This window comes from Lygodium microphyllum, chromosome 18, assembly GCF_053477565.2.
Source record: "Lygodium microphyllum isolate KBCC chromosome 18, Lygodium_microphyllum_v1.1.10, whole genome shotgun sequence".
NCBI lineage: Eukaryota > Viridiplantae > Streptophyta > Polypodiopsida > Schizaeales > Lygodiaceae > Lygodium > Lygodium microphyllum.
In genome coordinates, this window is record NC_141152.1 from 84,574,840 (window position 1) to 84,594,049 (window position 19,210).

Sequence of the window (19,210 nt, forward strand, 5' to 3'; positions counted from 1 at the left end):
GAGTTTAAGTGCTTGCGACCTAAAGCGTGGCCGCAAGCAATAGGCTCAAAGATGGATCATAGATATACAAGAAAACAAGGCCATAGAGAAGGTATGGTGCTCCTCTACAAATCTGAAGAAGAAACATCTTCACTAGCACCACCATGGCTACTAGCGTCGCTATCCCTCTCCTCGCTATGCTCCACATTCGGGTTCTCCTACACACACAAAAGATCAAGGTTGCTTACGTACGCATGGTGGAGAAAAAGTTATAATTAGCTATACTTTTAATAGGAAAGTAAGAAAAACATACCTCCTTTCTAATTTTTGAAGTAGACGAAACAATCTTTATACATTGCATGCACGACGCTCCTCATGTACGCCATTACATCCCTTCCTTCATCATCATGGAAGATGCCACCAGTATCTGTAACTCTATACGACTGGCGTACAGGCTCCTCTACGTGATCTACTTGTGAGGGTGATCACTCGCCACCTCCTAGGTAACCCCCACACAAGCCTTGTGCTCCCCCTCGACTCTCCCTCCTCCCTCTGTGTCGACTACCCTCTGCCTCGCTGGATGCACGTGCTTCTGCAGATGCACGTGTGTCGACTGACGCTTGTGCTTCAGCCAATGCATGTACAGGTGCTGCACGTGGAGTACCTGCAATTGGAGTTTGGGAAGTAGTGCCAAGCAAAGACGTCAGAGGCGTTCCAAACATGACGCTGAACACCTCGTTTGCTGTGGGAGAGCGGCCAAGGTGTCTAGTCATCTCTCCCATGAAGTCTTCCCTACTAGAAAAACCTCCAAAAAATGCATTGATCCCCCTACCGAACAAGCCCAATGTATCATTCATGAGATCCAAATCCAGGTCATTGCTAGATGAACTAGGATGCGACATCTGAAAAAAAAACACAGAAAAAAGACAAATTTGTTTGCATACAAAAATCATATATTACCTTCATCCACACATAAACATTTTGAAAGAGCCATAATCCTTGATCCAATCCAACATTAATTATGAAAAATTATTCAGTGAGCCTAGAATCATTATGTAAGAGAAGGCTTTTGATGCTCACATATTTCCATTTTCTTCAAGTGTATTTTGCAAGCACTTACTAAGGTCAATTTAAGTGAAACAAAGGTGTGAAAATACCATAGAAAAAATACATGGATGCTCATGGCACTTGAAAGTGCTAATAATCTAGCTTTCTTTAGACATTGAGCATAAAACTTAAGTGCTAATGCTTCTCATAAATAAGAAATCCCCCCAAGTCCCACTCTCAAATATAGGGTTAAGATTTAGCCACTTGGTCAAATCTTTACTCCTTATTTGAAAGTGGAGCTTGGAAGATTCCTAAATTCTCTAATATGGTATCGAGAGTATAATGCTACCTAATTCACTACGTTGGAAGGCTAAAGCTTCTAAAAATTAGATCATGAATCAAGAAAATTTATAAACACAAACATGGGATTGGTCACATTCATCATTGCAAAAATATATTGTTGATTAAAAAACTAGATCTACACCCCATGCCCATTGTGTTTTTGTTCTCAGTTTGCTTTACTTATCAATATAAAGAAACATAATAAGCACAATAACGTTTAGGCAATGAAAATTGTTTTTTATGAGAGCTGGCTGGTGCGTGTATAACCGCGTCTAAAATGTAGGATAGATGCGCTCTCAGACGCGTCCCTAAAGTCAACCCTCTGGTCGGAGCGCGTATATACCTGCATCCAAGATGCAGTATAGATGCGCTATCAGATGCGATTTCTAGGTCAATGCTTCTGGCGCAGATGGTATATCGTCGCGTGTGGATTGCAGAATACACGTGCCTGGAGACGCGACTCTGAAGTCAAAGCTTCTGGGCAGGGCGTGTGTATTCGCATGTCTCACATGCAGGATACACACACCTGGAGACGCGACTCTAAAGTCAAAGCTTCTTCTATGCAAAGCGCGTGTATTCTCGCGTCTTCGACATAGAATACACACGCTCTGAGACGCGGCCTCAGACGCAACGAGAGAAAACATAGCTTCGCGTCTATCCATGCATCTGTACTGCAATGTAGACGCGCTAGCAAACACGCTCAGTCGATTGATTTCAGTCCAACGACCGCCATTCATGATTTATTTGTACTATACAAAATGCAATCATAATTCCTAATACACATAGAGAGAGAGAGAGAGAGAGAGAGAGAGAGAGAGAGAGAGAGAGAGAGAGGACTCACCTTGGGTGTTTGGTGTGGCGAGTTGCGGCGCTTCTTCCTTCTCCTTTTTCCTCTCCTTGGTGAGTTACTCTCCCTTGATGCTTGCTTGCTGCTTGTTGTCTCCTCCCTTTGCTTCTTCTTACTATTGTTCTCCTCTCTCTTGTTCTCTCTTTCTTCCTCTCCTTGGCTTTCCTTTTTCCCCTCTTGTGTGTTTGAAATGAGAGAAGAGGTGAGTCATGAAAAGGTGAGGCATGAAGAGACTACATGTCGGCTAAACTCGAGCTTCAGAACCGCAAAAAACGCAGGAAAGGAAAGGCGCGGTTTGAAAAGAAATGATTTAAGTATCATTTGAATTTTGACGTTTGGGTCTATTTTTGCGTGTATATGCGCGTCTAAGTTTACGTAAATGCGCGTACAGACCTTCATGCGTGGAACGACCTTATGCTTCCCATGAGAAGTAGAATTTCCAACTCTCAAAGAAAGCACTTGTTGCACATTCAAAATTCATGAGGTGGGGGAGGCAAGCTTCTAACCTAGCTCTTGGTCACTAATTGGGGAAGGGGAGGTTTGGCCATATGACGATCATGGAGGGGGGCAGGGAGAGGTTGGCCCTGCAGCCACTTTGCCATACGATGATCATGGAGGGGGGAGAGAGAGGTTGCCACACCACCCACCCACTCTTCCAACCCTGAAACATAGTGACTACCCTCCGCGAGCTTGCCATGACGACTCCCGAGTCCCCGCAGCTGTAAATCAGCCGCCTCAATCACCATCACCACTTCCTCTACCGGCTTTCCCCCCCTTTACTCTCAACCTCATGTTGCGCCACCGTCAACTCATGCAGGCCTTCCCCTTGCCATTAATGGCATCATTCCCGCTCGTTAAGCTCTATGATGTGAGCTTCCCCCCGCCCCTCTCCGCAACGGTCGTCATACCTCATGGAATTCATGTGCTTCCCCTCGTGTCACACGCAAATGGTTTCCCACCCCACTTATCATTTTTCAGAGTTAATAATAGTGATAATTATGATTATTAGTATAAAAAGGTGATCTGATCACAAGTGCCTGCCAAGGTAAGAAAGGGTAGAGGCTACGTTCAAAGGCTGAGTGAAGATGAAGAAATTAATATAGAAATGGAAAATTTATATAGCAATGCATTCAAGCTCTAAACGAGCCAGGATAATGATGATGAGTTTTTGATAGAGCTTTGAAAATTCATTAATCAAATCACCCGTCAAAACTTTTTTGATATTCAATCTCAAGCTTTTATTTTCCAAGATAATTAATAATTACTTAGATATCGAGATCTATCATAATTTTCTGTATCATGTAATACTATGTACACTTGGTTTAGAAATTACTCAACAAGTCAAACATGTGTATGTATAGACATGCAAGTCATGGGGTCATGTGCAAGGTACATGCATGTGAGCATGAGTGTGTTTGTTTCAGTTGAGGAAAAATGAGAAACCAAGAATAAACACAAAGATCTAGAATTTCACTTAAGGAAAAATGAAAAATCAAGAATAAACAAAAAGGTCTAGACTTAGGGCATCTAGAAAAGCTAAGAAAGGCAACTCATTCACAAGAAAAAGGACAAAGACTTTAGTTTCATCATGTATAAGAATTGTAGGTAAAGTCGAAATAAACTCAACCCATGTAGTAACCACATCACATACATTTCTAGTATAGTAGATGCACCAATGCAAAGTAGAAATGAAACAGATGAGAATAATGTATTGATTGAAGTCTATTAGATCTAGGTATTTTTAACACACATTCACAATCAACAACCTTCTCTAGTGTTACAAGTGTCCATACCCTACAAATGAAATGCTATATCTCTACTTAGCGATATGGTGAGTTACAAGAAGAAGAGGTTGGTAGCACACATGAAGCAACATACATAAAGTAGAGGTATCTTCTCTAAACATATAGCAATTGTCATGACACAAATAGCCATGAGCTACTTGGATCACAACACCATGTGTTACTAGTCAAAAGGAATCCAATATGAACTCTTTTGACGAAATCATATTAGTGATAGCAAACATTTTACTAATATATCTATAGCCTTTCCTATGACTCATCATTTATTCTCTCTCATCTTATGGTATATCTCATTCATTAAACATGGCAATGGTGACAATATCCACATCAATTGTTTATTAAAGTTGAATCATGATACTATATTTATGCCAGAAGAAATCTGCTTGTTGTTTGCTACAAGTAAACTTTTTGTGTGTGGAGTGCATAATGTTTGTTGCTTAGTAATATAACCACTCCATATGTCTATGTCACAATGTATGTTTTTGTAAGAGTTGGACTAGGCCCACCTCGAAAATTTTAGCTCATGCTTTCTAACGAGAGAGACCTGAGGGGGAATACACTTCAGAATAATGTAAGCATCCCATGTGGAATCAATAAGAAGGTTATTTTATTTACTAAAAGTTGCACCCCCACTATAACAAAAAGGCCTCTTAGACGCACTTTTAGACGCGATTTTTGAATATAGAGAAAATCTTACGGGTGCGTCTACCCACCCGTCTATTTGTGCCTCTACGAACTCGTGTCTATAATCACATGTATTAAGGAATTTACACGCAAAAATAGATGCGTAATAGATGCGCATATACACACGTGAATAAAAGCACATTAAAAAACCTAAAATTTTATTTATTTAATTTATTTTGTACATCTACCAGCACGTCTACATGGAAAATTAGACGGGCATATAGACACGTCCGTAGACGCACTTTTACAAGCGCCCATAGACGCGAACGGAAAACAAAAAATCTGATTTTTTTTAAAAAAATATTGAAGTTCTTTTTTTAAATTTGAATTATGTAGCGCGTGTATGAGCGTGTATACTCTGCATTTTAGACGCGCTTATAAATACGTGTTTTCTGTAATTTAGGTGCGCGAATAGACGCGCAAAACAGAGCTGAAAAAAAAACCAGAGAGCATGTGGTTGCTTTGGTTTTTTTTCCCCCTCCCATATATCAAATTGTGCATTTGGGAAAAAGACAATGGATCTAAAAGCACGAGAATTGAAAATAAAATTCCATGTATTCATTATAGATCAAAAGCATTTACATGGGGAGTTTAAGTGCTTGTGACCTAAAGTGTGGTCCCAAGCAGTAGGCTCAATGATGGATAATAGATACACAAGAAAACAAGGCCATAGAGGAGGTATGGTGCTCCTCTACGAATCTGAAGAAGAAACATCTTCGCTAGCACCACCACAGCTACTAGCGTCGCTATCCCCCTCCTCGCTATGCTCCACATCTGGGTTCGCCTACACACACAAAAGATCAAGGTTGCTTACGTACACATGGTGGAGAAAAATTTATAATTAGCTATACTTTTAATAGGAAAGTAAGAAAAACATACATCCTTTGGCTGTCGAATCCTCATAGCCCGGTTGTATTGGTCCTTAGTGATGAGACCCTCCTCATAGAAGTGAAGCCATGTGGCTGCGCGGTTATGGCCTTGATAGTAACCTACCTCTCTAAGAGTAGGTATCCTACCAACGATAGTAGTCTGCAAAACAATTATGATATATATAAACAAGTATGAGACACAATGTATTAGAACAAATTATATAAAGAATTGAAAGAAATATAAATTTTAAAAAACTAAAAATCAAAATATACTTATAAACTCTGCCTTCCAGGACTCTCTGCCGCCGGATCCGTAATGCGACGATCCCATGGCTTCCATTTGGATGCGTCGTGCCTCTACGTGCTGGCGACTCTTCACTTTCTCTCATGCTTTCTTCTTGGCTTTCTTCCACTCTATGCGGTGGCACATAGGTGGTTAGCTATAGGCTCTACGCTCCTCCTCCTGTCTCCTGTAACGTGTCCACTAACATCCTCTAGGACACGTCTTAGCAGTCCATCGGAAAGGTTGTCTAGAAAACTCCACCCGGTACTCCCATGGAATGTTGCGGGTTTTGCAATCTAGGACTTTTCGCGTCTGCCCCGTAACGGAAGTGTCCTGGGCGCTTCCCACTTAGGATCGAACGGAATTGTTTGGTCGTTTGCTAACAGCGACTAGCGTCAGACCTGATCGAACTACTTTACGCAGAACGCCCGGTCTGAAGCGGATTCATGCTGCACTTGGTTCAAGGAGAATGGGAAACGAGAGGGATGCAAGGCTCGACCTCTTTGCCAAAAGGCATAGTCCCATTCCGTTCCCCTAAAACAGCCTGAATCGGGTAATCGGTACTTCCAAGTCATTGTTCTCCTTGCTTGTTTTGGTGATGACGATCATCCTCTATCCATCGAAGATCTTGAGAAAAGTTCTCGGCTAACCGGGACCACCCATCCGTAGGACGGACCCATGGTCCATCCTCCGCACTTTCCTCGGTTTGTTTTAGTTATGTAATTACCTACCACATTAGTTTGACATATACAAACAGCTTCCTTGATTAACCCTGTTAAGCACTGGTTCCTTCACGTAATCTTATCACAGGACATAAAGAAAACAATGTCAAACAACTCCTTTATTATCATTATATCCTTTTATCTTTGAAATACAAGGAGTTTCCGCCCATAGGCGCTTCCATAATCCGCCCGAAGGCTATCCAGTAATCCTTCCTGTGATTACTATCCCAAGTTTCCGCCCGTAGACTAGTATGCGGGCCTCGAGATCCAATCCCGAGTCACGTTAGTCTCTTGTGCAGGGCCGAGAAGGTGAGGGATTTACGGCCAGAGCCCCCTCTGGCACCCAAGCGTCCTCCTGCTCCAAGCAGAACTCAACGGAGAGACCTCTCACGGCGGGTTCGGTCCACGTTCGCGGTGTGGTTCACAACCCCCTTGGTTAGGGTCAGGCAGGCAGTCGGGGGTAACTGAAGCTGCCTCTCAGGCACCAACCTGAAGCTTTAGATATATTTTCATCCTTTAGTTCATTGAGCAAACAATGCAAACAGTCCTTTCTAAACTGTTACAAGCACAATCAATTTCAGTGGTCTTTTAGCTGGCAAACTGTTAAGGAGTGACTTCCTTTCCTCCGAATGCAATCCGCATTCGTTCCGGAATCAATTGCAACTTGGCAAGATTCCTATCATTCTTGGGTTAGGGTCATACCCTACCCATACTTTAGTGTTTAGTTGTGGTAGGTTCCAGCGACCATGTCGCTTTGGTTTATAGTCTGGTCATTTGCTTCAAGGCAAATACTTAACTTTCCTTTTCCTTGGCAAATTATTCCAAAAGTGAGTAACAGGATGGTTAGACATCCTCTTGTAAGTTAAATCCTTCAAAAACTTGCCAACCTCATTTTCAAGAGATGACAAAACTCTCTCTTGTGGACAAATCTCAAGACTATACAATGTTGCGGCTTTGTGCACAAGTTTTGCATCTATTCCACGGAATCCTTCTATCCATTGCTTAACGTTTCTCGATCTCGGAGTTTACCTCCATCGGGTAACAGGGTTTTATTGGGTATCCTCCAACCCATTCCTAATTAGGTTGGCCCATGGTCCTAGAAATAGGCAACTCCGTCGGAGTTTCATCATGATCCTTAGGTTAAAACCTTAGATCATTTCATTCATGAACATCCAATTGCTTCGACATTAGTGAATGTGTGTAAGATCTTTAGATTCACGGTTCCTGTCTAAAGCTAGGTCGAATCATTATTGCACTAAACCCTAGTTAACACTTAGGATTCCTATCATATTGACTCAGTCATGTCTATACGAATCCTTGTGGTTTAGATTACTTAGTCAATTCAATTATGCTTGTCCCGCGACAAGGATGATCCTTCTCAAGGGTAATAATCTAAATCTAACGGAGAGCAATAGATACAATTCCACCACTACGCGTAAGCATGTGATTAATTTCCTCTACGTGTCACATGGTTCACGATAACTTATCTTTCCTTGGTGCATGATAATCTAGTTACTAACTTTGCCTAGGACCTACTAGGTCTTACATCAATAGTCGTACCTACAACCTTGTTGTTTACCCTTTGGCATCTTATGCTTTTACACCTAATTGCGGCTCTGATTGAATGACATTTTTCTCATGACGACTACGCAATTCACAACATTCTCCTAGCTACGAAGTAGTCGATGAAACTCAAGCAAAACTAGTGTTAATTTATTCCATCTTACAAGCTATTTGCAAGTCCATACGTACACTTTAGTACTCCATTAATTCTTTCCGAATGATACCTTATGGTGCTAACCTTTTCCTATGAAATCATTACAAGAAGTATGTTGCCTAATGTGCGGCACATGCTTATTTCTACCATGTCTAGGACGAAGATAATGCACTTATAAATTCCATTTCTTTGCCTAAGTTTAGACTCTTTGATAAGGTACCAAAACTATATGCAACTAGCCTTCTACTTGTTCAAATTTACGACATATTTCAATCTTACCTAATGTTTCAAGAGATGTATTTCTTTCCCTTCCATATGCTTTGAAATTTAAGCGAAAAATGCAATTTCCTTTTACGGGCTAAGTACGCCTAATCCTTCCCTTATGCGGAATTAACACGGAAGAACCTGGACTTGTGGAGTCGGGGTGATGTCCACTTGTACATTCGGAGTCGAGCCTCCCGCGGTCGCCTCTTGGGATCTTTTCGGAGCCATCGTAGTCGTAAATTCGACTTCGTCATCTACGGATTGTTTTGCTTTGACACGCAACCTTCCGGCCTTTGCCTTTCCTCGCAGGCGGAAGATCCTTTTATGGTAGGTCGCTTGTGGAGAAGGGCCTTAAAAGACTTATTGCGGGACCTTTTCCGACGGTCTAGTGGGATCCTTATGGCCCTCTTCGATTCCCGGGAAAGGGGTGTTAATGGCCTATTCGGAATTGTGGTGGGAAGGGTATTTCGGGACCGTGGTGGGAAAGGGGGTTATGGAGGCTCCCTTTGGAAGCTTCTAAAAGAAGCTTCCAAAGAAGCTTCTGAGCTTCACAGAAGCTCGTGTGGATCGTGGTCAGCCCGGCGGGCGGCCTGAACTGGCCGTGGTCAGGATGGTGGTGGCGCTCGAGGCGTGGCGGTTGGACAGCAGCTGGCGGCGGCGATGGCGTTGGCTGGGCGACAGCGCGGCGGACTGGCGGCCTCTTCACGGCGACGACTTCACCTCCCTCACAGTCTCCTTCTCACAACCTCTTCCTTCCCTCTCTCCTCTAAACACACCCCCTTGATGGGGGGTGTTTTTATAGGCCTTGGGGGTGGGGAAGGGGGTCTCCACCCACGTGGAGAGCTTCCCCATGCAACCCCCACTTTGCCATCCTCCCCTCCATACTCCCTTTCCTCCAACCATGCATCGGCTGGGGGAAGGGATAAATATATAAAAAAATTTGCATTAATTTAATTAAATTGCCCTTCCCAAGAGGGTGTTTTTGCGGTTCTTGCGGTTTTGCCCTCCCGGTCTTGATTTACCAAAATGGAGGACCCTATTTCACGCGCGCGGCTCACACCTTATGCGGTCAATAATTTCAATGCAAGAGATACCTTTTACACAGGGTTTACACGGTATGCGGAAGGTTAATATTTACGGTACGGATACGCGGAAATATTACATCTCCGCAATGAGTCCCTCGCGCGTGTCATGAGATGGGATCTTTTGTTGTGAAGCAAATCCCTCACTTTTGTGCGTCCCCAATCATTCGAGAATCGCTGATCCTCAGGATTTGGGTACCTCCTATGGACTACCCTCAACACCTCCTACCACAAGCCACTTTTCTGATTTTTGAAGTAGACGAAACAATCTTTATATGTCGCATGCATGACGCTCCTCATGTACGCCATTACATCCCTTCCTTCATCATCATGGAAGATGCCACCAGTATTTGTAACTCTATAGTACTGGCATACAAGCTCCTCTACGTGATCTATTGGTAAGGGTGATCGCTCGCCACCTCCTAGGCAACCCCCACACAAGCCTCGTCCTCCCCTTCGACTCTCTCTCTGCCTCGTTGGATGCACGTGCGTTGGCTGACGCTTATGCTTTAGCCGATGCATGTACAGGTGCTGCACGTGGAGTACCATCAATTGGAGTTTGGGAAGTAGTGCCATGTAAAGACGTCAGAGGCATTCCAGACATGACGCTGAACACCTCGTTTGTTGTGGGAGAGCGGCCAAGGTGTCTAGTCATCTCTCCCATGAAGTCTTCCCTACTAGGAAAACCTCCAAAAAATGCATTGACCCCCCTACCGAACAAGCCCAATGTATCATTCATGCGATCCAAATCTGGGTCATTGCTAGATGAACTAGGATGCGACATCTGCAAAAAAACACACAGGAAAAAGACAAATTTGTTTGCATACAAAAAATCATATATTACCTTCATCCACACATAAACATTTTCAAAGAGCCATAATCCTTGATCTAATCCAACATTAATTATGAAAAATCATTCAGTGAGCCTAAAATCATTATGTAGGAGAAGGCTTTTGATGCTCACACATTTCTATTTTCTTCAAGTGTATTTTGCAAGCACTTACTAAGGTCTATTTAAGTGAAACAAAGGTGTGGAAATCCCATAGAAAAAATACATGGATGCTCATGGAACTTGAAAGTGCTAATAATCTAGCTTTCTTTAGAGATTGAGCATAAAACTTAAGTGCTAATGCTTCTCATAAATAAGAAATCCCCCCAAGTCCCACTCTCAAATATGGGTTTAAGATTTATCCACTTGGTCAAATCTTTACTCCTTATTTGAAAGTGGAGCTTGGAAGATTCCCAAATTCTCTAATATGGTATCGAAAGTATAATGCTACCTAATTCACTACGTTGGAATGCTAAAGCTTCTAAAAATTAGATCATGAATCAAGAAAATTTATAAACACAAACATGGGATTGGTCACATTCATCATTGCAAAAATATATTGTTGATCAAAAAACTAGATCTACACCCCATGCCCATTGTGTTTTTGTTCTTAGTTTGCTTTACTTATCAATATAAAGAAACATAATAAGAAGAATAACGTTTAGGCAATGAAAATTGTTTTTTATCAAAGCTGGCTGGTGCGTGTATAACTGTGTCTAAAATGCAAGATAGACGCACTCTCAGACACGTCCCTAAAGTCAACCCTCTGGTCCGAGCGCGTGTATACCCGCATCTAAGATGCAGTATAGATGCGCTATCATATGCGATTTCTAGGTCAATGCTTCTAGCGCGCGTGTATCCTCGCGTGTGGGCTGCAGAATACATGCTCCTGGAGATGCGACTCTGAAATAAAAGCTTTTGAGTAGGGCGTGTGTATTCGTGCATCTCACATGCAGGATACACGCGCCTGGAGACATGACTCTGAAATCAAAGCTTCTTCTCACTCTGAGACGCGGCCTCAGATGCAATGAGAGAAAACATAGCTTCGCGTCTATCCCTACGTCTGTACTAAAATGTAGATGGGCTAGCAAACACGCTTAGTCGGCTGATTTCAGTCTGACGACCGCCATTCATGATTTATTTGTGCTATAGAAATGCAATCATAAATCCTAATACAAAGAGAGAGAGAGAGAGAGAGAGAGAGAGAGAGGACTCACCTTGGGTACTATTTGGTGTGGCGGGTGGTGGCGCTTCTTCCTTCTCCTTCTTCCTCTCCTTGGTGAGTTACTCTCCCTTGATGCTTGAATGCTGCTTGTTATCTCCTCCCTTTGCTTCTTCTTCCTCTTGTTCTCCTCTCTCTTGTTCTCTCTTTCTTCCTCTCCTTGGCTTTCCTTTTTCCCCTCTTGTGTGTTTGAAATGAAAGAAGAGGTGAGTCATGAGGAGGCGAAGCATAAAGAGACTACATGTCGACTAAACTCGAGCTTCAGAATCGCAAAAAATGCAGGAAAGGAAAGGCGCAGTTTGAAAAGAAATGATTTAAGTATCATTTGAATTTTGATGTTTGCGTCTATTTTCACGTGTATATGCGCGTCTAAGTTTACGTAAACACACGTACAGACCATGCGTGGAACGACCTTATGCTTCCCGTAAGAAGTAGAATTTCCAACTCTCGAAGAAAGCACTTGTTGCACATTCAAAATTCATGAGGTGGGGTAGGCAAGCTTCTAACCTAGCTCTTGCTCACTAATTGGGGAAGGGGAGGTTTGGCCATATGACGATCATGGAGTGGAACATGGAGAGGTTGGCCCTGCAGCCACTTTGCCATGCGACGATCATGGAGGGGAGAGAGAGAGGTTGCCCCACCACCCACCCACCCCCGCCCCAGAAACATAGTTACTACCCTCCGCGAGCTTGCCATGACGACTCCCGAGTCCCTGCAGCTGTAAATCAGCCGCCTCGATTCCCCTACCGGATTCCCCCCCCTTTACTCGCAAACTCATGTTTCGCCACCGTCAACTCACGCAGGCCTTCCCCTTGCCATTAATGGCATCATTCTCCCTTGTTAAGCTCTATGATGTGAGCTTCCCCCGCCCCTCTCCGCGACGGTCGTCATACCTCATGGAATTCATGTGCTTCCCCTCTTGTCACACGCAAATGGATTCCCACCCCACCTATCATTTTTTAGAGTTAATAATAGCGATAATTATGATTATTAGTATAAAAAGGTGATCTGATCACAAGTGCCTGCCAAGGTAAGAAAAGGTAGAGGCTACGTTCAAAGGCTTAGTGAAGATGAAGAAATTAATGTAGAAATGGAAAATTTATATAGCAATGCATTCAAGCTCTAAACGAGCTAGGATAATGATGATGAGTTTTTGATAGAGCTTTGAAAATTCATTAATCAAATCACCCGTCAAAACTTTTTGATATTCAATCTCAAGCTTTTATTTTCCAAGATAATTAATAATGACTTAGATATCGAGATCTATCATAATTTTCTCTATCATGTAATACTATGTACACTTGGTTTAGAAATTACTCAATAAGTCAAACATGTGTATGTATAGACATGCAAGTCATGGGGACATGTGCAAGGTACATGCATGTGAGCATGAGTGTGTTTGTTTCAGTTAAGGAAAAATGAGAAACCAAGAATAAACACAAAGATCTAGAATTTCACTTAAGGAAAAATGAAAAATCAAGAATAAACAAAAAGGTCTAGACTTAGGGCATCTAGAAAAGCTAGGAAAGGTAACTCATTCACGAGAAAAAGGACAAAGACTTTAGTTTCATCATGTATAAGAATTGTAGGTAAAGTCGAAATAAACTCAACCCATGTAGTAACCACATCACATACATTTCTAGTATAGTAGATGCACCAATGCAAAGTAGAAATGAAACAGATGAGAATAATGTATTGATTGAAGTCTATTAGATATAGGTATTTTTAACACACATTCACAATCAACAACCTTCTCTAGTGTTACAAGTGTCCATACCCTACAAATGAAATGCTATATCTCTACTTAGCGATATGGTGGGTTACAAGAAGAAGAGGTTGGTAGCACACATGAAGCAATATACATAAAGTAGAGGTATCTTCTCTAAACATATAGCAATTGTCATGACACAAATAGCCATGAGCTACTTGGATCACAACACCATGTGTTACTAGTCAAAAGGAATCCAATATGAACTCTTTTGACGAAATCATATTAGTGATAGCAAACATTTTACTAATATATCTATAGCCTTTCCTATGACTCATCATTTATTCTCTCTCATCTTATGGTATATCTCATTCATTAAACATGGCAATGGTGACAATATCCATGTCAATTTTTTATTAAAGTTGAATCATGATACTATATTTATGCTAGAATAAATCTTGCTTGTTGTTTGCTACAAGTAAACTTTTTGTGTGTGGAGTGCATAATGTTTGTTGCTTAGTAATATAACCACTCCATATGTCTATGTCACAATGTATGTTTTTGTAAGAGTTGGACTAGGCCCACCTCGAAAATTTTAGCTCATGCTTTCTAACGAGAGAGACCTGAGGGGGGATACACTTCAGAATAATGTAATTATCCCATGTGGAATCAATAAGAATGTTATTTTATTTACTAAAAGTTGCACCCCATATAATGTAACCATACCTTGTCCAATCAATAAAGTTTTTTTTAATTTGGTAGAACTTAGATAAATCTAAATGATTACATTTACAAAAGGAAATCTTTTATTGCAATTTGAAAATTACTAATAAGTTTCTTTTAGAAATTAAGTAAAGGGTTTTTTTATAATACGATCTAAATGCCTATACTATCGATGCTGTAGATGTGAGAACAATCATGAACATAGCCTCCATAAATGCAACATTAGCTTTACAACACTACAAGAAAATAGTGGTATTAACCATACTTGAAAGAATAGTGGGTGTCACCTCATAAATGCTCATTTACGAGCAAAAGAACATCTCATATTAAGGAAATCACTACAACATATGAAACAAATATTGATAAAATATAATATGCAAATATGTGCAAATGTATTTTGAAATGCTAGGCCCCACCTTCGGCATATGCATTGGTATTACCCACAGTCTTTGTACACTAGTATTTGCATCAAAATAAGCTACGATATAGGTGTCAGAAAATCATTGCTGAGTATTGAAACTTATTTCGATGAATATTTCAATGTGTACAAAGAATAGTTTGACACATATATTGATGTGAGTAAACATTTTAAAAAAATACAAAGCATTTGGCCCCTTGTAAGGCTAGATCCTTAGTGTCCATGTCTACTATCCTGTTACACACCGACCATCTATTTGATTGAAAAGCAATCTTAAAACCTAAGAAATGTGCTTTATACATTTAAGAAAAAAAGAGACAATGACAATCATATAACATATACAAGTCCAAAACCATTTTCAAAGTTCTTTGACTCTAAAAAGATCACTATATATATATATATATATATATATATATATATATATATATATATATATATATATTACATATTACTTTACAGATGATCGAATTTGTCCATACACATTAGGATCCTCCCTTGAAGATGTACACATAGTATGTGCAGCGAGAAGAGCTATACCCTCCAAATTAGGACCTCTATCTTTCCCTATAAAAAGTGACTAAACACACAAGATTTTTCTCCACAAAGGAGGATCAACTCAATGAAAATATATGTAAGGAGTTTGGTTTGAATTTGGACATGGAAAAACATTAAAATTGGTTATATGTCACTTCATAGTAATCTTAAATTAGATAGGAAAAGGGTTTACAATGCTGAGCCTATTCCATACATAGACTCAATGTATACTAGGCATATAGTAAAACTACATTAGGCTAGTGTACATATGGTGTATGGTCCAAACATTAGCTAAGGGTATTCCAAGTGTAAGCTAAGTGTACACTAACCATACACTTATCCTACACCACGTACACTAGCCTATGGCTTAGCATAGTGTACTCTATCTTCCTTCTATCTCTCTTCTTCTTAATTCTCTATTCTCTTTCTTCCTCTCTCCTCAATTCCACTCTCTTCCATGTATCTTCTCTCACAAAATATCTTCCATCTCCTCTCTCTGTCTCTACACCTGGTGCTGGTTCCCCCAAGCCTAAGGCCCATGAATCGAAACCGTTTATGTATGTTGTGGGACACGGCTAGGAAAAGGCCTGCGTGGCTTCGTATCAACTGCTGTGGCATGCATCCTTTGCACTTTCGCTTGAAATGGGGCAACTTTGCAGGACATTGCTTCTCGTGTGGAAAATTGGGGCATTTTATGTGGCTGAATGCCCAGAGCGGCAACCGTCTTCAGATGATGCACATGTTGTGCTGCCTATGGGTGACATGGTGCTTGATGCTCAGGCACAGGAGGCCCCCCAGCCACCTAATGTTTTGGATAAAGGTAAACAATAGGTCTTGGGTTTGGATTCCCATAGCAATGACTGGCTAGAGGCACGTTCCAAAAAAGGTAAAAAGTTGGATGCACGCCATGCCTTGAGCCCCTTAATTTCCCACAAGTACTTTTTTATGTAGATGGTGCACAACCAGTACCCATTATGTGACCACTCTATATGTTTGTGTCACATTGTTTCATTTTCTTAAAGTTGATCATATCAACCTCAAAATTGTATCTCATGCTTTTCAAGAGAGACTAATAATGAATGTAGCTTGGATTGGCCATAGATTATAGTGGCATACAACAAATATTAGTCATTACCATTCTAGATATACAATCCATATAAGGTCTTATAAATATGTATCCATTCTTTAATATGGTTAATTTGACAACCAACGAACTTGGGATGTTGTCAATCATCCCACCGCTTTAAGGTACAACAAGCATAGACATACTCAATAGAAAGACTTTCATGGGCATGCCTATTTATGTGTTAGTTATAGTGTGTAATTCTTGTCTCACCTTGAGGCCATTTTGATGCAACTACAGATAAAAAGTTAGATGCATCATGTGTCATGAGTATAGATGTGAATATATCTAGATTATTAGTAATCATACATTACTAGACTATCTACTTGAATTTTAATATCAATATTTAAATATACAAAGAAATGATTTGGTGTGAAGAAGAGAGATGTCATGGGAGGTCACTCAATATCAATATTCAAATATACAAAGAAATTATTTGGTGTGAAGAAGAGAGATGTCATGGGAGGTCACTCACAACTGGGTAAGCATATCACATGGGTTCAAAAGTAAGAAGAGTGAATTTACCTTTCAAAACTAAGCACATTAGCCTACAGTACTAACAAACAAATGTTTGGGTGACAATAAGGAGAAAAATATTCTTTCCAAAATTATGAAGAGACTATCTTGGCCTACAAAGCTAGAACTCACAACCCATCAAGTCCCCACATAATAGCCCTAAGCATGCAATACATCCTTGGGGACCGATCACATGACTTCAACCTTACTCCTTGTACATAGCTACAACATAACCATAGGATATGATGCCATGAAAAAATGGGTAAAAAAATCTTTAAAGCTCCATTTTACTCAAGTTAGTCTTCAAGTAGATCTACTTATAATGGCATAGACTTTACCGTATCTGTTGGATAATGTTATTTAGCTAGCTACCAAAAACAATCAAGTGTTGGAACTATAACAAATATTGGCATATATCAAACAAGTATCCTCTAATAGTGTACAAAGGAAATGAAAAAGAGTATAATGAGGCTTTCCCTTCAAAGTCAATTAGTGAGCCCCAATAAGATCAAAATGTGAAATATAGTCATCACAACTATCCAGTCCAAATTCAATTCCAAATATTGATTCTCACCCCTAAACACCATTGAAAGATGATATACTATGATGCCTAAATAATGCTTGGATGATCGCCAAAATTTTCAAAGATTCTTGATGCATAGATTTGTGTTCTGAGGGCTCTAGTCCAAGACTCACCCTAATGCACACAAAATATAGATTCATACAATGCATGTAGGTCTCCCTCTCTAATTTCCTTGGAAAAACAAGAAGGATCACCTTGAAAACTTCTCCTCATGTAAGTTCATAGGAAAGGAAATCCATGTCTTCTTAGATTCCATTCTACAACTGAGAAAATATGCATTCCCAATGGATGACTACACTTAAGCAATCCTTGTCTTCTTTGATTTGACTATCGCAACCTAGGGAATGTGGACTCATCATGGATGATTGCACTCTCATTAACATTTTTCCCTTGCAAAAGACAAGCACAAGTAAATGCACTCATTATTTTGTTTACTTAATTTCTCTCTACATGTGATAGCATGACCATGTATTCTACCCATTGAGTAAACATTGCAAGTAATTTTCTAAAACTTCAGCACCTTATGCTCTATATCCTCAAAAAGAAATCCCAAGGAACCGGAGTACTTGAGGGAAAAAACCAAAAATAAAATTCCCAAATCTTCTTATTCTTATATTGTATTTAGTTCCTGAAGCATGGTGTAGGTAGACCCCTTATCCTCCAACCTTTGTCATTTTAAACAAAGGTCTCACATTTCTTTGCATTATATGATGTTTTCTCATCCCCCACCATAGATGTATTATGTATATTTCTAAGGACCCAATCTAGAGCCCTCATGCCTTCCCATCAAATATGATCTATATTGAGTTCTATGGAGGATTGACATAGTAAGGACCATAGTACAAGCAAAGTACAAGATAACTTGATCTACATGTCTAAGACTCACACTCATAGATACATGTTTACACTTCAAAAGATTGGTTGCAGGAAAAAAGTGACCTCTTTCTTGTTAAATAGATGTCCATTTTGCCTAGTCGACCTCCCTCACTTTGTATCAAGAAAGATGGGTGTCAAATATCTATAATTCATCCTCATATGCATGGCCCAATCTCCAAAAGATAATGGGTTAGTTCTTGTTGCCTCAATGGACAATTCATTTAGTGCATCCCTCTATTTATGACATACTCTTCTCCCAATGGAAGGAGTGAAATATCCCAACTATTTTCATTGAACAGGAGAAGTCAATTTCTCTAACAAGTTATAGATACCATGCTCACCCTCCACATCATCTATATCTGTAGCAACTATTTCCAAGACCGAGTCCCTTGCAATAGTTTTCTCCATCTTTTCACACTTTTCATTGAGATGGAACAACCTTTTGCTTCACTAAGGCATCCATAATTATCAAGTCCTTCTTGGAGATTCCCTTTCAGACAAGGTGGTTGTGATGCCCTTGATATATTGCACAGCTAGTGTATGGGTTCTATTTGTGGGATAGCAATGGTATATGCAACATTCACCAACAATTAACATTCTTGGGTAAGTTACTCATGAATATATGTGTGCATCACATGGGTTCAAAATAAGGTAGTTTTAAAATATCACTTTGATACATTTTTTACATACACAAGGGTTTAATATAATGGGGTTACTCATAGATTGAATAGAAAAGGGTTATGTTTTATTTAGGAAAATTTCATAGATAAGAATATTTATAAATAGGCCTTGAACACACATGATGTAGAGGATATACATATAGTAACTTCCCCAAGTTAACATTGAAGGGTATTGAAACAATGATGACACACCAACATCCCATTTTCTTACCTTAGAATCACGAGAGAAGGAAACTATTGTAACTTCCCTCTATTGCATGTAATGATATTGCTTATTTCATCCATAATAGTAGCACTCCAAAATGCCACATTTCCAATTTCATGCAAAAGAGCTACATCAAACTACACCCTCAAACATAA